Source organism: Cryptomeria japonica, chromosome 8, assembly GCF_030272615.1.
Source record: "Cryptomeria japonica chromosome 8, Sugi_1.0, whole genome shotgun sequence".
NCBI classification, from domain to species: Eukaryota; Viridiplantae; Streptophyta; class Pinopsida; order Cupressales; family Cupressaceae; genus Cryptomeria; species Cryptomeria japonica.
In genome coordinates, this window is record NC_081412.1 from 580,721,094 (window position 1) to 580,745,346 (window position 24,253).

Genomic DNA, 24,253 nt, shown 5'->3' on the forward strand with positions numbered 1-24,253 from the left:
TGGTCCATATATGCAGCATCACTATAGACCTCCTCCATATGAACATCTGTATGATCAATATCATCCATATATGCAACATGCTTCTCCTCCAATTGGTGCCTCAAGCATGGGGTATGGTCCAAGAAGTCGATCTCCACCTAGGAGCAATTTGGAGCAACAAATCAGGGACTTACAAAAGAAAATGGAGGACATAAATACACCGAAGCCAACACACACAATGTGAGACATATGTCCTTATCCATTTGACAAGAGCATTCCAATGCCTCCTTTTCTTGCACACTTTGTGACGCCTAAATTTGATAAGTATAGAGGAAAAGGGGATCCTAAGGCACACATAAGACAGTTTTTCACAACTTGCATTGAGATAGCAGCAGAAGAGACATATTTGATGAGATTATTCCCACAGAGCCTAGGTGATCAAGCTATGGAATGGTTCTCCCAACTTCCACCTGGAATTAAGTCATCGGGTGACTTAGCAGAGGCATTTATTCAACATTTCTCCTACAATATAGAGACAGACATATCAGTCACTACTTTGTGCAACACCAAGCAAAAAGAGGGAGAGTCTTTTGCATCATTTTTACAAAGATGGAGGAATCTAGCCAGCAGATGCTCTTGTGAAATTCCACAAAAACAAATGGTAGAAATGTTCACCCAAAATGTTAACAAAGAGATTGGTTATGACTTAAGGAAAGCTTGTTTGTCCACCTTCAAGGACGTCATTGAAAAAGGCTTAGCAACAGAGAAGGTCCTAATTGAACAAGGAGTCATTAAGATATTCAAGGAAAACAAAGATGACTTTAAAGGAAAAGACAAGCCAAGATTTTGGAATAAAAACAAGAACACAGTCAATGATGGTGTTGTTGATGCCAATACAGTGCGACCCAAATTCATTTTTTTCGGATCAAATCAGGTGAATACTCAAACAACTTCTAAATCACAAAGTTAGTACACTCCATTGGGAGAACCACTTGAGTCAGTTTTCAAAAAGCTAGTGGCAAACAAGGTAATCACTATTCCAGATTTTCCTCCATATGAACCAAAGGTTAAACCAAAATGGTGGAATGATGATGAATATTGTGAATTTCATAAGAGCAAGGGTCATAAGACAGGAAATTGTCATCGACTGAAGAACATCATACAAGATCTCATTGATAGGGGTGACATTGAGATTGAAGGGCACTCATCCAATCAAGAACATGAGATGTTTAAGGAATCATTCCCAAAACATAACAAAGGAAAGGCTAAAGTTACAGATGATCAAACCAACTATACCAAAGTATCCTACAACTATGATTCAACTATCAATCACATCTCGATGGACAATTACGTCTCTACCATTATCATCAAGGACAAAAACCCTGAGAATTCTACCCTGAGACTCAAGATTGTCTTAAAAGGAATTGGATCTTTTTCCGAACCTACCTCTGAATGTCATGTTACAACTCATTGAGGTAAATTCACTTTGCAAGGTGCTCCAGCCAAAACACCGCTTCCTCATCAACCAAGCCTGAGTATGACCTTGTAGAACAGTTAGGGAAGACACCCGCGCACTACTGTCCCCACTAATCTAAACGTGGACCAATTTCAAGTCATGGTGGGATACCTTTCCATTCCACACTCCCTTACATTCACAGAAGCCGATGACGCCTCTGTAAGTCGGCCACATAATGCACCATTACACATTGAAGCCTTCATACACAGACATAGAATCAAATGAGTCCTGATAGATGGAGGAGCAGGTCTAAACATTTGTACATTGAGCACTATTAAACAATTGGGATATTCCAACAAAGCTATGAATTCGACAAACAAAATTACCATCAAAGCATATGATGATGAAGAATGTTCATCCAAGGGCACAGTCATTTTACCTCTCAGAGTTGGGCCAATTACAAAGGATGTGGTTTGTCAAGTCCTTGATTTAGATCTCACATACAACATACTTTTGGGACGTCCATGGATTCATGAGATGAGCGCAGTCCCATCTACATATCATCAATGTATCAAGTTTCCACACAATGGAGTTGAAGTAACCGTCAAAGCTGACCCAAATCCATTCATATATTGCAACAATCTGCAACCTAGATCAGAAATAACAATCCTAGTCAATCGAGAAGCTATTCCTTCATCAGCATATGTGGATCCAGAATCATTGAAAGCTTCTACATCAAAACAAACAAAGCTCAAACAAAAATTCAAGGTTAGAGACATGGGATGTGGTGAATATATCTTTCATGTTGATCAACTCCCACTATCTCCTAAGGTATTCAGTCGACAGGAACAATCTACAAACAATTTGCAATATCAAGGAATTGGGTGTGAACCACCTAGTGTTGTGGCTACTAAGTCTGAATGCAAATCTCCTTTAGTGGTGCAAGCAACTCTTGATATCAATAGTCCTAAGAGTGGTTCCAGCAAATAATCTATTGAGTGTATCGCCATCCCTCTTCAGAACTCACATAGCTCTACCATTTCATCTGCTCATTCCATCTCCACTCCACTTCCAGACTTGGATCAACAAGAATCAAAAAAGCCCTTCCTCATTGAGGATCACAAATCAAGCTTTGAAAAGAAAAATCTAAAAGTCAAAAATAAAGAAAAGTCCTTTAGTCCAAATCAAAATCAAAAGCTATTGGACTCTGCAAAAATCAAAGTCAAGGATAAAAATCCTATGAAAGAAAAAGAACAAGAGTTGATCTCCCCTAATATCAAAATAACTGGGGGCAAAAGTTCTAAAATTTCAAGTCAAAAAGCATACTTGTTGATCCTAAGTCTCCATCATGCTATCCTACTTTCACTTTTTTTTGCAATCATAAGCCTTCATCACTCATCCACTTGTTTCACACATCCATTCCCTTCTGGCGATACATCATGGACCTTTAATGGAGCTTCCTTGAAGGACTTTGTTATCAGGGATGCCCAAACTTCTTTAGGTGATACGCATATGGGCAAACATAGTCCACACACTAGTAATTCTATCTCAGTTCCTTTATCAAGGAAGACAGACACTCAAGCTATGCATCATTCAGTCAAGGAACAATGCAGCTTCAATCACAAGGTTAAGCCTCGTGTATTTGAGGTGGGTGACTTAGTTCTAAAAGAAAAAGCTAAAAAATCAGCAAGACAAAGAGAAGAAGGGCAAGTTCGAACCAAATTGGCTTGGTCCTTACATCATTACAGCAGCATATGGATCTAGGGCATATCAGCTCTCAACTACAGAAGGTGAACCTTTGGAGGATCCTATCAACAGCATGCACCTTCACAGGTTCTACACATAGCTCTTTGGAATATCCTAATTCAAAAAATACAAAAAAATCAAAAACTTCAAAAATACAAAAAAAATAAAAATTTTCAAAAATACAAAAAAATCAAAAATTTCAAAAATACAAAAAAGTAAAAAATTTCAAAAATACAAAAAAAATTATAAAACAAAAAAATCGTTACTTGGTGAAAACCTGACAAATAGGCGCCTTGTGACACAAAAAAAAAAAAACATTGAAAAATCGAAAAAAGTAAAGAGAAATAATTTTGTCCAACGATGAAAACCACTTCGGTGACGCCCTGGGCAAGTACCATGGTGAAAACTGGGTCACTAGCGCCATGCATAGAGACATTGCTCCTCCTTCCTTCAGGATTCACTTTCATCCTTTCACTTTGCACACACTCACAACTTATTCGTTCATAATAAACTTACCCATTCCCATCATGGCTTGTTATTGATCTACCCAAGATTGGTTAGCCATTCATAATAAACCTCCCTTTTCACCTCCCTTTCCATCCATAATAAATCAGATCCTATCTGTGGCTAAGGCAAATCCTACGTCTAGTGATGGGTGTGGAACTGAGAACATCACATGTTTCGAGGAGTACAGTTTCTTCCAGCTTCCTTCAGTCTATCTGTGCACAATCCGCAATAAAGCAACATCTGCATCGCCAATCTACAATAAAGTTTCATCTTCTCCGCAATACAGTATCAATTACATGAATTCAGTCAGTTTCAAATGAGACACAGTAGCAACAATGGGCTTCAACAAATCAAATCTTTCAACAAACTCGGACAACATTATGGTTCAGTACTATCTATCATTTTTGTGAAAGTAAACATTGTGACCACAATCAAATAAGACTTATACAAGTGACAAGAGACACTAAACTTGAGGACTACAGTGGATGTTGGTGTCGAGTCTTGGTTTTCTTTTGATTTTATCTTTCTGGTGACATGTCTTTTAGCTTTTCCAGGATGTCTTTGACTAGAGATTCTATCTCCAGGATGTCTTTGACTAGAAAGGCGAGAATGGGGTATCGTCACCTATTTGTATTTGTTGTCTGTGGATTGTCTTTTAGTAATGTTATGACTTGTCTAAGGATATGAGGACACTGAGAGTCTAGTATGAACTAGGGCATTCCTTGTTTGTGACTATCTTATCTCCATGCAAATGGGTACAATGACTTTTTGGGTCGAACATATGCCTCGATTGTCATAACCTACTTGCCATAATAAAGCTCAATGATGATAATGCACAAGAAGCTCTTTCACTTTCATATCTTCTATCTTCCATCCCCCCTTTCTTGATTGACTTCCATCGTTCTTCTCGAGTCCACGTAGCCTGTTATCACATGACTGAGTATAATGACACGCCAAAAACATTTGCATTTCATGTAGTTGCTCCTGCATTACCACATATAAGCATTTCATACATACATATAGATATCACAACTGCATCACATCCTGCACACAACACCTGTTAGCACAATTTACATTTGCATTATCATATTCATCTGCATTACATACATTCACATTTGCATCATGCATACACATATAAAACACAAAAGAACAAAAAAATATATTGCATTGCATCATATACATATTTGCATCCATATCATAAGCATCACATAAGAACATCTCATCACATAGGTACACATGCATATAGTTGCCGCAAAGATAAATCATCTCATATATATGTATAAAGTGTCATGATACAATGATGTCAAAATCATATGGCTACAATCACCCATAGGTGTCTACATCATTATACAAAAATGGTACAATTGATACATAGGGAGCCCTTTAAGGCTATGATGAACTCCCTCCCTCAAAGTCGACTGGCCTCGATGGAGTCTGAGCCCTAGAAGGACCTGCCCCAAGATCATCTCTCCTGGCCCCTATGTCCTCTACAGCCTCCCCTCGTGTCGCCCTATCCGGACAGAGAAACCCACTGATAACTCCTGCCAACACTATTGGTAGTGCTAATCCTGTCCAAGTCATGGTATACCATGCCACATGTCCCACCCTCATCTCTAGTCCCGGATCCTAGAACACTCGTCTAAGGGCATCCCTGTCTCCGTCTCGATCGTACAAAATCAGCTCCCCATCAATCGGTATCCGCAGAATCCTGTATACATCCTCCAGGGTGACTGTCATCTCCCCCATAGGCAAATGAAAAGTGCAAGTCTCAGAGTGCCACCTCTCTACCAGTGCAGTCAACAATCCCATGTTCGCCCAAAACTCAGGCACATACAGAATATGTCTCAATCCCATAGCCTCAATCACAGCTTGGTTATCGGCTGTCAACTCTGGTCGCAACCTCTGAGTCGATGGGAATCTCTCCCGTGACTCCAGCATAGGCAAATACTCCTGTAGTCACACAAATCAATCATGTCAATCCTAGTGACACTCACTATTCATCACAAAGTGTTGCTTCTATCCTAGTGGTACTCCCTGCTCATCACAAAGTACTACGTGTTTTGCACTCCCTGTTCATCACAAAGTGTTGCTCACATTTTCACTCACTGTTCATCACAAAGTGTTGCTCACATTTGCACTCACTGTTCATCACAAAGTGTTGTTCATATTGGTACTCCCTGTTCATCACAAAGTACTATGTCTTGGTACTCACTGTTCATCACAAATTGCCTTGATCTATCCTATCCTAGGGCCTCTCCTTGAGTGAATCCTCTTGAGTAGTTTTCTAATTGGTAACGTATGTTCTATCATAGAATTGTCAATCCTAGCCCTATTTGTTATCCTAGTCTTCCTTAGAGGACCTGCTTGAGTGTATCCTCTCAGCAGCTTATCCAATCGACAGCGTATGTTCATCACAGAACTGTTGATTTGACCTAGAAGACACAAATTCACATTTTTGGACACAAACGCACTTTTCTGACATAAATGTGCATTTATTACATTACCTAACATGCATTAATGACAATAATAAATGCATCAAAGTACAAGGAGGTTTTGTGGTACTTACTAGCTCTCCTACCTCTGCTGGCCTCTGAAATCAATGAACGCGATCGAATCTATGCACCAATGCCATCGCTGCTGACTGTTGTTCTATTTTCTCTCTACACTCTGATCTCTTGGATGTGTGGATGACAATGAGGATGTATTTCCCTCGTGGTCTATCTTATAGACTGCCCTAGCCCTAGTCTCCTGTGTCAGTCTTCATTATCCCGTGACTCTGTCACTTTATCTGGTCAGTCCATTCTAGCCTTTCATTCTTATTGAGAGATTATCTGTGGTCTTTTCACACATTTTCATCCAATCTCTTGAGGGGGCATATCATTCCCATCTTGGAGCAACTCTGTATCAGTTCATCTTATCTTCTTTGAAACAACACAAGCTGCATTGTCTCAAAGAGGGGCAAAATGTAGACACACAAAATTGTCCAGTCTAATTAAATAAATATTTTATTTATTTAATTATCTAAGCTTTTAATTCTTCTATTAATTAAATAAATCTTTATTTATTTAATTAATTCATTTATCCTCTTCTAGCCTTATTTCTCATTTAAATAAATACATTTATTTATTTAAATTATCCTTTTCCTAAATTAAATAAATATCTTATTTATTTAATTGATCTCACTTCTTCTATTAATTAAATAAATCTTTATTTATTTAATTAATTCATTAACCTTTTCTACCCATGACACATGTCATTCATCTCTTAATTCATACACTACCTACCCCTTTCATTATTTTATTATTTCTTTTACCTACCCTCTAATCATAGCCGACCTCCTTTTACACCTCTCAATCGTATCCCTTCATTTCATATAGTGTCTTCTATATAAGGAGATGCTTACTTCATTATCAAACCCCCCATTGACTACTTGACTACACTACGCTTTTGAACATAGGTGATCCTACTTGCAACCACATTCCATTCTTTGTTGAGCTCTTGTGCACATAAAATCTGAGAGCAAATATATCAAGCAAGATCAATGGAGATAAGAAGAATGGAGATCCAAACCCTATTGGACATGTGATGGTATAATCTTTGTGATTTCATTTGATTTGCATTGTCTTAGGTAATCTTCATATGTTATGGTGGATCTTTGTTGTTGTTAGGCTAGGGTTTTGTGGTTGAATTCATTTAGCCTTTCAATATCGTTATTATTGTTATTCATTTTCACCATATACAACCCTTATATTTCTTTTTCAGTTTTCTAACAAGAAGGGCTTCTATAGCATCTAAAAGTTCAGACTTACTATCAAGTTCTTCTTTCTTCTCTACTTTAAAAGATGTTTCTTTTGAAGAAGAAGGATTATTACCTATCCTCATCTCATAGGCAATAAGAATGCTTTGTAGGTTATCTAGTGTCATAGTAGAAAAGCTTTTCTTTTCTTCTAAGGTTGAAACCTTAGTTTCAAACTTGGGTAACAATGTTCTAATCACCTTATTAACAACTTCCTTTTCTTCAACATCTTCACCAAGACCCTTTCTAGAATTTACTATTTCATCAACTCTAAGAAAATAGCTTGCTATTGTTTCATCTTCTTTCATTCTTAAGGATTCAAACTAAGTTTTGAGTGTAAGAATTTTAGACTCCTTAACCTTAGCATCCCCTTGATAAATAGTTTCAAGTTTTTTCCAAATATCATAAGCAGAAGAGCAATGCATGACTTTAACAAAGACATCTTTAGTGAGACCGCATAAGAGAGCATGCTTAGCTCTGGAATTTAACTCATATTTGGTTTTATCATCAGGGTCAGTAGGAATAGTGGGAGGAACTATATATTTTGTGGTCACAATGTTCCACACATTAAGACCACACATTAAGATCAACTGAAATGAGGTAAGTTTCCATCCTAATCTTCCAGAACACATAATCAGTTCCATCAAAAAAAAGAGTTCTTGAAAGTGAAGCACCTTCTTGAGTTTAAGCCATAAAAACTTCCAAAAGACCAGGAACAATCCCTAGGACAAACCTATATGGAGGGACCCTAGGCTCTGATACCACTTGTTGGAAGTGGGTAGATTTTGAGAGGGAAGGGGGGTGAATCAGAATCTATAAAAAAATTGACTCACTATATGATAAGTTATACTTTATGACCAAAACACAAAAGCTTCTTCAGAGATACAAATTATACACAAAACCTTTATGCAAGCATTCATTTCAGATCATTCAATATTAACTGATTGAGTAATCCTTTTGTGATAAACTTCTTGACTTAATATGTGTAGACACTCAAAATTGTCATGTCTAATTAAATAAATATTTTATTTATTTAATTATCTAAGCCTAATTCTTCTATTAATTAAATAAATTTTTATTTATTTAATTAATTCATTTATCCTCTTCTAGCCTTATTTCTCATTTAAATAAATACATTTATTTATTTAAATTATCCCTTTCCTAAATTAAATAAATATTTTATTTATTTAATTGTCTTATTTCTTCTATTAATTAAATAAATCTTTATTTATTTAATTAATTCATTATATTTTTCTACACATGACACATGTCATTCATCTCTTAATTCATACACTACCTACCTCTTTCATTATTTTACTATTTCTTTTACCTACCCTCTAATCCTAGCCGACCTCTCTTTTTACACCTCTCAATCTTATCCCTCCATTTCATATTGTGTCTTCTATGTAAGGAGATGCTTTCTTCATTGTCAAACCCTAATGACTAATGACTGATTTTGGAGTACTTGGCTACACTACAATTCCACTTACAACCACATTCCGTTCTTTGTTGAGCTCTTGTGCATATAAAAATCTGAGAGCAAATATATCAAGCAAGATCAATGGAGATAGGAAGAATGGAGATCAAAACCCTATTGGACATGTGATGGTATAATCTTTGTGATTTTGAGTTATTTTGCATTGTCTTAGGTTATCTTCATATGTTATGGTGGATCTTTGTTCATTGTTAGGCTAGGGTTTAGTGGTTGGATTCATTTTAGCCTTGCAATATTGTCATTATTGTTATCCATTTTCACCATACACATTTTGGCACGCCCGGTGGGACTCTTGTCCCTTTGCATTTAACAATTTTGTTGCAGATTTTGCATTTTTGAAGTTGTAGATCGGACAATTTCGACGATATTTTAGGTTTTTTTCCGCGTCTGCGAGTGTTCGGATCGCGTTTTTGTGTTTCAGAAGTGTCTGCGATAAAGGGAATCGCGTCTGTGTTTCTATCAATTTTTATTTTGCAGGTTTCCGAAAGGTGCGTCTGTGATTCCTAACCGCGTCTGCGTCATTTAACAGCGTCTGTGATCTCTGAGCGCGTCTGTGCATAACAGAACCGCGTCTGTGTCATACAGACGCGTCTGTGTCTGGTATAGAGGCGTCTGTGCTTTTTGTTTTGCAATTTCAATTTTTCTAAGATTCGGGTTTTCGGATTTTGTACTTAGAGTTTCAGATCTGGTTTATTTTCGGCTAACCCTTGCAGATCTAGCTAACCTGGTTTGTGCAGGTTGCTTTGGAGGCAAAAAAAAAAAAGAAAAAAAAAAACGTTTTTGTTGAAGGCCCCTTTTCACAAAATCTTTTTGGGTTTTCTAAAATTTACCTAACTTGTGTGCTTGCAGGAAGGGGTTATCATTTGAAACTACTAACAATTTTGTTGCAGGGCCTTAGTTAGGGTTTTGTAATTTTGATTGTGTGCCTTGTTTTTCATAGCTTAGCAAACACTTCAATTGGTGCACTAAAATTGAATCATTGTCTTTTGTGTCTTGAGCAATAGGCTCTTTTTGTTTAATCTTTAGAGGGCCTGTCTTCCCGTGTGGTCATTAGGACTACTAGTGAGAAGAGAACGACCCAAGTGGTAGCGAGGAAAACCCACCTCATCCAAACCACTATAATCAAATGTATTCATGGTGAAAACTATGAATAACGTGTGCTGATTAGTTCATACCGACACTATGTCTCCCCATAAACCCGTTTGATCAAATTTATTTGATCATTTGTAGGGCGTAACCCCTACCGGCTGGGAGCCTTCTGTATTTACAGAGCTGAAAGTGCCGCATGTATGGCCACACAAGCGGATGCCCTTACTAGCACCTCTTTGTTTTAGATGCCCAAATCCTTCTAGTTGTTGAGGCAGGAGGTCGGACCTCTGGTAGCGGCCCACACACATACGGTTCTTAGTAGAGATACAAAGTTCACCATGGGGAGTTTTCATGGGGACTGATGCTTGGCTGACTCGAGAAGTGAGTGCCGAGGGTGGAGCCAGTGAGGTCAAGCATCTAAGTATCCGCTCTGAATAGCGTAGCCTCGGGGGTAAAACCCTATGTGGGATCAACAACTATTGTCTTGGCCAGCCCTAAGATTTGTGCTTGTCTTATGCTAAACACTCAAACATTCAAGACAAAACAGCAAAACATTGTGTCTTTTGTGTCTTCAAGTGTATGCAAAAACCTTTTACATCAAACAACACACTTTTGGAGTCTAAACAGTTTGCAAACATTGAGTCATCAACATTGTGTCCTCTTGTCACGAAAAACAGTCGAACAATCAGATTTGGTCACAACAAAACAACTTCACAGATAGAAAAAAATTGCACTAAGGTTACAGAAACGCGTCTGTGTCTGTTCAAACCGCGTCTGCGTCAGATAAGCGCGTCTGTGAAGTACAGAATAGCGTCTGTGTTTTTATCAGCGTCTGTGTCAAACAGAGAGGCGTCTGTGTCTGGGAATCGCGTCTGTGAAGTATACAGAGGCGTCTGTGTCAGGATTTGAAAACTTTAACAGTCAAGCAAACAAAGAAAATCAGTTTCGGCATACTTGAGCTTCTTAGGTTGTCTCTTCAGGTTTCATCTAGCATTCAGCCTGTTCTAAGATTTCACACAGTCCATCATTGCTTCATACCTCATTTTACATTCATACTTGTCTAAACTTGAGTCAAAAAGGTCACTTGCTTGTCCTCACTATACTCTTTCAACACACTACATACTACTACACTTTGCTAAGTGGTCCCTCATCAAGGTTTCTTACCTTTGGGTCTCATTTGGTCTTACTTAGAGTCAAGGTCAGCTTACCTCATCAAGAGAAACTATCCTCTCTTTGGAAGTCACACCTACTCTACTACTTACATACTTGGTCTTACACTTTGGACATTGCAAGTACACCTCAAGATTCACTTACACTCCATACAACTCTTGGTCTTCTGTATTCTTTTCATTTTTCATCTAGTCTCTCGCATCTTGGTCTAACACCTAGTTCATGGTTGAAACCCGCCTTCAAAAATCTAGGAGAATAGCTAAAGAAGCTCAAGAATCTGTAAACATGAGTTCTTATGAGTATGACAATGATCTATTCTAGAATCCTGAGCACACTACATTACCAGACATGAATGTTTATAGACACAATCCAAATGTGGAGAGCGCAAACACTATAAACAACAATGCTACACACAAAGACACAGTGGACAACTCTTCAATATTATCAGCAGACATAGAAGAGTCCATAATGAATCCTCAATTCAATAGATTGGTTGAAGAGATAATGAGGAGAGATCGACAATACTTTCTAAACATGATGGCACATAGTGGAGCTAAAATACCACATGATTTTGACTTATCTCAACTTATGGAAAGTCGACCCTCACAACAAACTCAACCCAACATGGATCAAAGGAGACCAAATAGTGGAGGAAATAGAGGACTGAATAATATGATGCCGGAGTCACCATCAGCTTTGCTTCAAAAGCCAGCAATCCCACATACACAAGCTCAAACATATGATACTTACACTCAAGGACCATCATGGAGGCCTTATGCTCAATCACATGCTCAAGGTATGAATCAATCAAAACAAGTGGATACTCAAGGACATCCTCAAAATTTTGACACAAGGAGACCTCATGTCAAAATTGGGGGCAACACAATGGAAAATGAAAGGCCTATTGAATATGGTTTATACACACAAAACAGATATGGGGTTCCCCAACAAGAAGTTATGCCAAGTGCTCCATACATGTCGCAACAATATAGACCTCCATATGGACATGTCTATGATCAGTATCATCCATATATGCAACAAGCTCCTCCTCAAATGGGTGTTTCAAACAAGGGGTATGCTACAAGAAATCAATCTCCTCCCAAAAATAATTTGGAGCAACAAATAAGAGATTTACAAAAGAAAGTGGAGGACATGAGTACATCAAAACCTACATACACTATGAGAGATATATGCCCTTATCCCTTCGACCCTTCGATAAGAGCATTCCAATGCCTCCATTTCCTCCACACTTTGTGACACCAAAATTCGACAAATATAGAGGGAGAGGAGACCCCAAGGCACACATAAGACAATTCTTCACAGCTTGCATTGAGGTAGCGGCAGAAGAAACATACTTAATGAGGTTGTTCCCACAGAGCTTAGGAGATCAAGCTATGGAATGGTTTTCTCAATTACCTCCTGGTATTAAGTCATGGGGCGACTTAGCAGAGGCATTCATTCAGCATTTCTCTTACAACATTGAAACAGATGTCTCAGTTACTACCTTGTGCAATACTAAACAAAAGGAAGGAGAATCTTTCGCAACATTTTTACAGAGATGGAGAAACTTAGCTAGCAGATGCTCTTGTGAAATCCCGCATAAACAAATGGTGGAGATGTTCACACAAAACGTTAATAAGGCTATTGTCTATGATCTCAGAAAATCTTGTTTGTCTACATTCAAGGATGTCATTGAAAAGGGCCTAGCAACAGAAAAGGTCTTAATTGAACAAGGAGTTATCAAACTATTCAAAGAAAACAAAGAGGACTTCAAAGGAAAGGACAAACCAAAATTTTGGAACAAGAACAAGAACACAGTTAATGATGGTGTTGTTGATGCTAATACAGTGAGACCAAAGTTCGTCTTTTCTGGATCAAGTTCTACCAACAATCAGGTGAACACTCAAACAACTTCTAGACCACGAAGGAAGTACACTCCATTGGGGGAACCACTTGAATCAGTATTCAAAAATCTTGTAGCAAACAAATTAATTACAGTTCCAGATTTTCCTCCTTATGAACCAAAGGTAAAACCAAATTGGTGGAATGATGATGAGTATTGTGAGTTTCATAAGAGCAAGGGTCACAAGACAGGTAATTGCCATCGATTGAAAAACATTGTGCAAGATCTCATTGACAGAGGAGATATAGAGATTGAGGGACATTCATCTAATCAAGAACATGAGGTGTTTAAGGAACCATTCCCAAAACATGACAAAGGAAAAGGCAAAGTCACAGATGATCAAGCCAATTACACTAGAGCACCTTACAATTATGATTCTACTATCAATCACATCTCAATGGACAATCATATCTCTACTATTACTATCAAGAACAAAAATCCTGAGAATCCTTCTCAGAGACCCAAGATTGTCCTAAAAGGTGTGGGATCTTCGTCCGAATCTACCTCTGAATGTCATGTTACAACCCGTCGAGGTAAGATTACATTGCCAGGTGCCTCCACTAAGAATACCAATCTTTCATCAACCAAGCCTGAGTACGACCTTGTAGAACAACTAGGGAAGACACCTGCACTCATCTCTATTCTTGAGCTCTTACGTATATCTCCTGCACATAAAGCTATCCTTGACAAAATCTTGAGAGATACTGCCGTCCCTACTGATCTGAACATGGACCAGTTTCAAGCCATGGTGGGATACCTATCCGTTCCACACTCCCTCACATTCACAGAAGCCGATGACGCCTCCATAAGTCAGCCACATAATGCACCTCTACATGTTGAAGCCTTCATACATAAACATCGAATAAAGCGAGTCCTGATAGATGGAGGAGCAGGTCTTAATATTTGTACATTGAGCACCATCAGACAATTGGGATATTCTGACAAAGCTGTGAATTCTACAAACCAAATCACCATTAAGGCTTATGATGATGAAGAGCGCTCGTCCAAGGGCACGGTCACCTTACCACTAAGAATAGGGTCAGTCACAAAGGATGTGGTTTGTCAAGTCCTAGATCTAGATCTCACGTATAACATATTGCTAGGACGTCTGTGGATTCATGAAATGAGGGCAGTCCCATCAACATACCATCAGTGCATTAAGTTTCCTCACAATGGAATCGAGGTAACGGTCAATGGTGATCCAAATCCATTCATATATTGTAATAACTTGAGATCACATACTGAGACTATCATCCCTAGCAATCGTGAGGCTACTCCTTCTTCAGCATATATTGATCCTGAGTCATTAAAGCCCTCGACATCCAAACAAGGTGAACTTAGAGCCAAGTTTCAAGACAAAGGCATGGGAGAATACACTCTGAATCAGACAATGTTTTTACGACAAGTCATGAGCTCTCCCAAGGAATATGGGAGGCCACATCCTAACAAGCAAATCTCCATCATGATGCTCAAATGGGATCCTACCATCTTTCAAAAATGGGGTGAACTAGAGGAAGAAAATTTATATAAAATGCTCTATAAGGACGTTGAAGAGGACACACATGATCAGATTATTATACCCTGTGAGAACTATGGAAAAGGCTTCAAAATTCTGCAAAGATTCGGGTATGATGGAAAAAGCCCTCTCGGACTACGCAAGGAAGGTGTCATGGAGCCCTTACAACCTGAGCTAACTACAAGAAGGGAACGCTCCAAGGGGCTTGGTTTTCTGAATCCCAGACTACATAATAAAAGAACCAAAGAGGTATGGCGAATTAAAGTTGCCGAAGTTCAACAAGAGGATTATTATTCCACAGACTCCAATGAGTGGGAATGGGGTTCAGACAAATCCTCCAGTGACTATGAGCTCACTGAAACATTCAGAGAGCCAGATGAACCCACAGAGGAGGAGGAATTTTACAAAAAGTTCAGAGTTGGTCAAGAACCAACCCATAAGGATCCCGCACAAGCTTCGTTTCATGGTCCCGGGTCAAAATCACATAGGATGAGGACACCTGTCCCAGAAGGCTCTACTAGTGATGACAATTTGGATTCGCTCACGATCGAAACTGATGAGGAGAGTGCCATCGATGACCTCGACAATTACCTTGACATACCTGAATATAACCACATCTTCACTATTAGTCCTGCAAACCCTGAAAGCACTAAAGACCTTCCCCTTGTTCATCCTCAACTCATTGACTGGGATCATGAAGGACCAGCACAATTTGATACATTTCAAAATGACGAAGCTATTATCGACTACCTTGGCATTTGAGATGATCTTCCCCCTGGAGACCACAAAGCAAGATACGCCATAGAGCTCAACAACATAGCATACTTTGGTGAAGGTGTCGAGCCTTCTAGTCGCAAAAATGTGAAAATAAAAACAAAACAAGGGTCTTATGGCGAAAACCACACTGTGGCGCTATCTGACTCCAAAAAAGTAAAAAGAAAGGATGTATCTGAGGGTGAAAACCTCTCTGAGGCACCCGAAGATGGAAGGCTCGACATTCTCCCAGCATCATACGAGGAAAAATCATCCATGTTGGTAGAGGAGACTATAAAGACAAACATTGGTACAGCAGAGGTTCCACACAACATATTTTTGGCTCAATCATTGACAGAGGCCGAGAGAGCAAAATTCGCATGGTCTTACGCGGATATGCCTGGGCTAGACCCGGATTTGGTAATGTATCATTTGACAGTCAAACCGGGGGCAAAACCAGTAAAGCAGAAATTAAGGAAAATGCATCCACAAGTGGCATTTCTAGTCAAGGCAGAGCTAGAGAAATTATTGGATGTCGGATTCATACGCCCAATTGATTATCCTGAATGGATTTCTAATTTAGTACCTGTCAGCAAACCGGATCGCAGCATCCGAATATGTACAGACTTCAGAGATATCAACAAGGCTTGTCCAAAGGACGATTTCCCATTACCAAACATTGACTTGATCGTTGATCTCACAGTAGGCCATGAAATGTTATCTTTAATGGACGGATTTTCTGGATATAATCAGATCAGGATTGCATCTGAAGATCAACATAAAACATCATTCACTTGTCCATGGGGAACCTTCTGTTGGAATGTCATGCCCTTTGGGCTGAAAAATGCAGGCGCCACGTATCAACAAGCGATGACGACTATCTTTCATGATCTCATGCACATAACCGTGGAAGATTATGTTGACGATCTTTTGGGAAAATCAATAGACAGAGACACACACTTGGACATACTTTCAGTTGTCTTTGATAGGCTGGAAAAATACAAGGTAAGATTAAACCCAAAGAAATGTGTCTTTGGAGTAACCTTCGGGAAGCTCCTAGGATTCATTGTGTCTAAAAGAGGAATAGAAGCTGATCCAGCAAAAGTCAAGGCTATCTTGGACATGCCACCACCCAAGAATATCAGTCAATTTCAATCTTTATAAGGGAGACTCCAGTCCATACGAAGATTCATAGCACAACTTGCAGATAAGTGTAACCCTTTCCAGCACCTGCTACACAAAAACATCAAGTTCAAATGGGATGAGAACTGTCAACAGGCTTTTCAGGCGCTCAAAGACTATCTTTTGAACCCGCCAGTTTTGATGCCACCAATTCCAGATCAACCATTGCTACTTTACATATCAGCTACTCCGACAGCACTGGGGGCACTCCTAGCACAGCAAATACCTGACGGCAAGGAAAAAGCAGTCTACTATATCAGTCGCACATTGGTGGGATATGAGCTAAACTACACACCAATCGAGCGTGCATGTCTCGCTCTGGTCTTTGCTTCACAAAAATTACGACATTATATGCTCACTCACAAGACTAAGTTGATTGCCAGAATTGATCCACTAAAATATCTTCTCAACAAAGCTACACTTACTGGGCGGTTGGCCAAGTGGGTAATGATTTTGAGTGAATTCGACATTGAATACGTGGACAAAAAAGCTATAAAAGGACAAGTCATTGCAGACCAATTGGCAGATGCTCCCATGATAGATGATGCTCCTCTACAGTCAGAATTTCCAGATGAGTCCATTCTAACAATATCACCTGCAAAGCCATGGCAATTATATTTTGACGGCTCATACACACAGCACGGGGCAGGAGCGGGTATACTCTTTATAACTCCCCAAGGCGATTCTATACCAAAGTCATACCGCTTATCATTTCCTTGCACTAACAATATAGCGGAATACGAGGCATTAACAACTGGGTTAAGAATTGCAGTTCAATGGAAGATCCAAGAACTTCGTGTTTTTGGGGATTCTCAACTTGTCATCCGTCAAGCAACTGATGATTATCAAACAAAAGATGAAAAGCTAATGCCTTACAAACAACTGGTAGATGATCTGAAACAGCACTTTGCAAAGATAGAGTTTGAGCAGATACCAAGAGAACAGAATCGCGCTGCTGATGCCATGGCTACAATTGCTTCGCTCATTGATCTACCGCAAAATGAGACCTGCTATGAATTCCTGGTAGACAACCTGCTGATTCCGTCATATGAGATCACTCCTATGGAAATGATATGTGTTGTTGGTCCTGAATCCCAGTTATATGGTCCCATATTCACATACCTTCGCGACAATATCTTACCTCCCGATCTATCGAACAATCAACGCCGCACTTTCATTCGCCAATCCTTTCGATACGTCATTTTAGCAGATATCCTATACCGACGAGGTCTAGATGGCACCCTTCTTAGATGTTTAGAGAGTGATGAAGCTCAGATTGCGTTACGAGAAGTGCATGAAGGGATATGTGGTCCGCATACTAGTGATCCTACCTTGGCCAAGAAACTCATCAGGACTGGATACTACTGGCCTACTATGGAAAAAGATGCATATCAGTTTGTCAAGAAGTGTAAGCAGTGTCAAATTCATGGAGACCTCATACATGCACCAGCACAGGAACTACAACCACTTGCATCTCCTTGGCCCTTTTGTCAGTGGGGACTCGATCTCATAGGCAAGATTCACCCTCCTTCTTCCAATGGACATAAATTCATTATCACAGCCACAGAGTATTTTACAAAGTGGATTGAAGCCATGCCTCTCACACAAGTTACTGGGAAACAAATCGCTACCTTCATCCTGAACTACATCATTTGTCGATACGGGATTCCTACTTCCATTATTACTGATAACGGGCGTCCCTTCAAAAATCAAGATGTTCATGAACTCTGTAAGCGCTTCCATATATCCCATCGTTTCTCCACACCATATTACCCCCAAAGTAATGGCCAAGCTGAGGCGTCTAATAAAACAATTCTCAAAATCCTTAAAAAGACAGTCGACGACGTTGGCCGTAACTGGCATATCCAACTCAATCCTGCAGTCTGGGCCTATCGCACAAGTGTCCGCACACCTACAGGAGCTACACCCTACTCACTTGTCTACGGCTCTAAAGCCATCTTGCCTATTGAGGTCGAGCTACCTTCTCTACGGGTCTCCTTGAGAAACATAATCAACGATGAAGACTATAGGGTCTCTCGCTTACAAGAACTAGAACTGCTGGAGGAACGAAGGCACACTGCTTTTAATCATCTCAAGGCTTACCAACAACGAATGAGTCGCAGTTACAATCACAAAGTTAAGCCTCGCACATTTGAGGTAGGTGACTTAGTACTCAGAGAGAACCCCAAGAATCAGCAAGACAAAGATAAGAAGGGCAAGTTCGAACCAAACTGGCTTGGTCCTTACATCATTACAGCGGTATATGGATCTGGGGCATATCAGCTCTCAACTACAGAAGGTGAACCCTTAGAGGATCCTATCAATAGCATGCACCTTCGCAGGTTCTACACATAAGCTCTTCGGAACATCCTAATTCAAAAATACAAAAAAAAAAAAAAAAAAAAAAAAAAAAATTATAAAACAAAAAAATCGTTACATGGTGAAAACCTGGCAAACTGGCGCCTTGTGACAACAAAAAAAATTGAAAAATCAAAAAAGTAAAGAGAAATAATTTCGTCCAATGGTGAAAACCACTTCGATGGCGCCTTGGGCAAGTACCATGGTGAAAACTGGGTCACCAGTGCCATACGTAGAGACTTTGCTCCTCTCTCCTTCAGGATTCTCTTTCATCTTTCACTTTGCACACACTCACAACCTATTCGTTCACAATAAACTTACCCATTCCCATCATGGCTTGTTATTGATCTACCTAAGATTGGTTAGCCATCCATAACCATCCCTTTTCACTCCCTTTCCATCCATAATAAATCAGATCCTATCTGTGGCTAAGGCAAATCCTACGTCTAGTAATGGGTGAGGAACTGAGAACATCACATGTTTCGAGGAGTACAGTTTCTTCCAGCTTCCTTCAAGTCTATCCGCGCACAATCCGCAATAAAGCAGCATCTGCATCGCCAGTCCGCAATAAAGTTCCATCTTCTCCACAATAAAGTATCAGTTTCATGGATTCAGTCAGTTTCAAATGAGACACAGCAGCAACAATGGGCTTCAACAAAATCAAATCTTTCGACAGACTCAGACAACATATGGTTCAGTGCTATCTATCCTTTTTGTGAAAGTGAACATTGTGACCACAATCGAATAAGACTTAAACAAGTGACAAGAGACACTAAACTTGAGGACTACAGTGGATGTTGGTGTCGAGTCTTGGTTTTCTTTTGATTTTATCTTTTTGGTGACATGTCTTTTAGCTTTTCCAGGATGTCTTTGACTAGAGATTCTATCTCCAGGATGTCTTTGACTAGAAAGGCGAGGATGGGGTATCATCACCTATTTGCATTTGCTGTCTGTTGATTGTCTTTTAGTAATGCTATGACTTGTCCAAGGATATGAGGACACTGTGAGTCTAGTATGAACTGGGGCATTCCTTATTTGTGACTGTCTTATCTCCATGCAAATAGGTACAATGACTTTCTGGGCCGAACAGATGCCTCGATTGTCATAACCTACTTGCCATAATAAGCTCAATGATGATAACGCACAAGAAGCTCTTTCACGTTCATATCTTCTGTCTTCCATCCCCCTTTCTTGATTGACTTCCATCGTCCTTCTCGAGTCCGCGTAGCCCGCTATCACATGACTGAGTATAATGACACACCAAAAACATTTGCATTTCATATAGTTACACCTGCATCACCACATATAAGCATTTCATACATACATATAGATATCACAATTGCATCACATCCTGCATACAACACATGTTAGCACATCTCACATTTTCATTATGTAAATAATCATTTGCATTACATACATTCACATTTGCATCATGCATACAACATAAAAGAACAAAAATATATTGCATTACATCATATAAGCATTCATATCATAAAACATGCATCACATAAGAACATCTCATCACATAAGGTACACATGCATATAGCTGCCGCAAAAATGGATCATCTCTCATATATAATCAAAAGTGTCATGATACAATGATGTCAAAAGAATCATATGGCTACAAAATCACCCGCAGGTGTCTACAATACAAAAATGGTACATATACTGATACAAAGGGGAGCCCTATATGGCTATGATGAACTCCCTCCCTCGGAGCTGCCTGGCCTCGACGGAGTCTGAGCTCTAGATGGTCCCGCTCCAGGATCCCCCTGCCTGTCTGGTGGTGGTGGTGGAGGACCCATGACCCCACCGCTGGATGCCTGCCTCCTACGACTCCCTCCCGTAGCCGTCGCTGTGCGCGACGATCTATGGAAGCTCCTCGCCCGCTGATCCGCTGGCACGGCACCATAGTACAGATCCCTCCAGTAGGCGATCTCCTCTCCGGCTCGCAGCACATATGCGTAGCCTGCCCCTGCATCCTCTGCCGCCCGCCTCCCTGCCCTCAGAGCTATCTCGGCCTCAGTATATCGCTGGATGGCTTGGTCTCTCTCCCGCTCTGTGTCCCTGAGCCTGATCCTGAGGCGATCTCTCTCCCGCACCAAATCTGCAATCTCATCTGCCTGGCCCTGGCAAATCTCTCTCAGCTCTAGCTGCTCATCCTCCTCAGGATCTCCACCCTCAGCCTCTGCCTATGGCTCCTCCTCTACAGGTGCCTGTACCTGTGCCTCTCCCTGTACCTGTCTAGGTGCCTGAATAGGTACCTGTCTCTGCACCTGCTCCTGTCCCTGCACCTGTCTAGGTCCCTGTGCTCTAGGACCCTGTGCTGCTGGTACCTGTAGGGGCAATCCACCTCGACCCCTCACCACCTGGGCTGCTCTCTCCTGTCCTCCCTCCCTCTGAGGTGCCACCCGCCTCTCCCCCACTACTCCCCTCCACCTCCGCCGGCCCCTACCTCCATCTCCTCCACCATCATCATCATCATCCCCTCCCACCTCTCCCTCCAGCAGCTCTCTCGGATCTGTCAACCTCGAAAATGGATGCTCTGCCCAATATGCAGAATACTCTGCGTCCATCCCTGCATCCTCTACCTCCGGCCACATGTCCCACGGTAATGGCATCATCTCGGCCATCTGTGTCACGGCCTGATCATATGATAGAAGTGGCCCAAACTGTACCTGATCTCTGACTGTACGGGCATACATGCCCGAGCCTCGCGGCATCCTCTGGATCCAGTCGAACTGTCTGCATACCCTGTCAACAAGCTGCCTCTCCAGAATATAGGGCGTCCGCCCAATAAGATACCTGCTACTGAATGCATAGGGTAGCTCCACTGCGTCGTCATCCCACTCCTCGCACCCCAGGTACGGCCTCCAGATAACCATATCAATGTCATCTATGACGCGTCTCCAATGCTCCAATCGACCAATCTGAGGCTGTGATGTAATCATATCGTATAAATGCACAAAAATCCATCCATGCCCTCTGCCTCTGAAGTGGATAGGTCGTGTGATAGGAAGGTGCTCATATTCCCACACCTGTAGCAGAGTCACTCCGCAGCCCAAGCCCACTGATCCATGGTAAACAAACTGATGCAGCTCATAATATAAATGTGCCAGGACACATGGCCCCCATGCATATCTGGTGTGCTCTGTCATCAGTGTCTCCAATGCTCCTCCCCAGCCAACTGCCAATCCCCGTGTAGCCCTGTCTGGACATAAGAAACCACTAATGGCTCCTCCAATAACAGCCGACAACGCTAGCCCTGTCGCGGTCATGGTATCCCATGCCACGTGACCTGCTCTCATCTCCAACCCGGGATCCTGAAATACCCGTCTTAGTGCCTCTCTGTCTCCGTCTCGATCGTATGGAATCAACTCTCCATCGATCAGAATATGCAAAATCCTGTAGACATCCTCCAGCGTCACTGTCATCTCCCCCATAGGCAAATGGAACGTGCAAGTCTCGGAGTGCCATCTCTCCGCCAGTGCAGTCAGCAAACCCATGTTTGCCCGAAACTTGGGCACATATAGCACATGTGTGAGACCCATCTCCTCAATCGCAATCATATCCTGAATCGACAACTCTGGTCGCAACCTCTGAGTCGATGGGAATCTCTCCCGTGACTCCAACATAGGCAGATACTCCTGTAGTCAACCAATCAATCATGTCAGTTATCGTGGCATTCACTGTTTATCACAAAATGCTACTTGCTATCTAAATGCATATGGCTATCTATCCTAGTGACACTCACTGTTCATCACAAAGTGTTGCTATCTATCCTAGTAGTACTCCCTGTTCATCACAAAGTACTACGTGTGTGACATTCCCTGTTCATCACAAAGTGTTACTCACATTCGCATTCCCTGTTCATCACAAAGTGCCTTGATCTATCCTAGTCATCCTAGAGGACCTGTTTGAGTGTATCCTCTCAGCAGCTTATCCAATCGACAGCGTATGTTCATCACAGAACTGCCGATTTGACCTAAAAAGACTCAACTTATGCATTTTGACACACAAACGCGCTTATAGACTGCACAAACGTGCTTCTGCAACACAGACGCGCTTCCTGAACACATACGTGCCTATATCATGCACAAACGCGGCCAGGGAACACAGACGTCCCTACATGACATAAACGCCCCTACAATTCTCAAACGCGTCCGCATTCAGCATAAACGCGGTCCCAGGCATAGACGCGCCTGGACCCGACCCAGACGCGCCTGGCACTGACACAGACGCAGTTGCGCGTTTTTGCATTTTTTAACTATCCTATTCCTAGCGCATTTATTGCTACCTAGCATGCATTAATGACAAAACTTGAAATGCGTGAAAGTACGAGGAGGTTTTGCGGTACTTACCGGCTCTCCTGCATCTGTTGGTCGCTGGAATCGGCGAACGCGGTCAAATCTATGAACCAAAGCCATCGCTGCTGACTGCTGCTGCTCTTTTTTTCGCTCTGCACTGTGATCTTGTAAGGGTGTGGATGACAATGAGGATGTCTTTTGCCCGTGGTCTATCTTATAGCCTACCCTAGCCCTCGCCTTCGTTTCCCGAGTCAGTCCTATTTATCCCGTGACTTTGTCACTTTATCCGGTCAGTCCATTCTAGCCTCTCTTTCTTATCGAGAGATTGTCTGCAATCTTTTCAGACATTTTCATCCAATCTCTCGAGGGGGCATATAATTCCCATCTTGGGGCAACTCTGTATCAGTTCATCTTATCTTCTTTGAAACAACGCGACAAGCCGCATTGTCTCAAAGAGGGGCAAAATGTAGACACTCAAAATTGTCATGTCTAATTAAATAAATATTTTATTTATTTAATTATCTAAGCCTAATTCTTCTATTAATTAAATAAATTTTTATTTATTTAATTAATTCATTTATCCTCTTCTAGCCTTATTTCTCATTTAAATAAATACATTTATTTATTTAAATTATCCCTTTCCTAAATTAAATAAATATTTTATTTATTTAATTGTCTTATTTCTTCTATTAATTAAATAAATCTTTATTTATTTAATTAATTCATTATCTTTTTCTACACATGACACATGTCATTCATCTCTTAATTCATACACTACCTACCTCTTTCATTATTTTACTATTTCTTTTACCTACCCTCTAATCCTAGCCGACCTCTCTTTTTACACCTCTCAATCTTATCCCTCCATTTCATATTGTGTCTTCTATTTAAGGAGATGCTTTCTTCATTGTCAAACCCTAATGACTAATGACTGATTTTGGAGTACTTGGCTACACTACAATTCCACTTACAACCACATTCCGTTCTTTGTTGAGC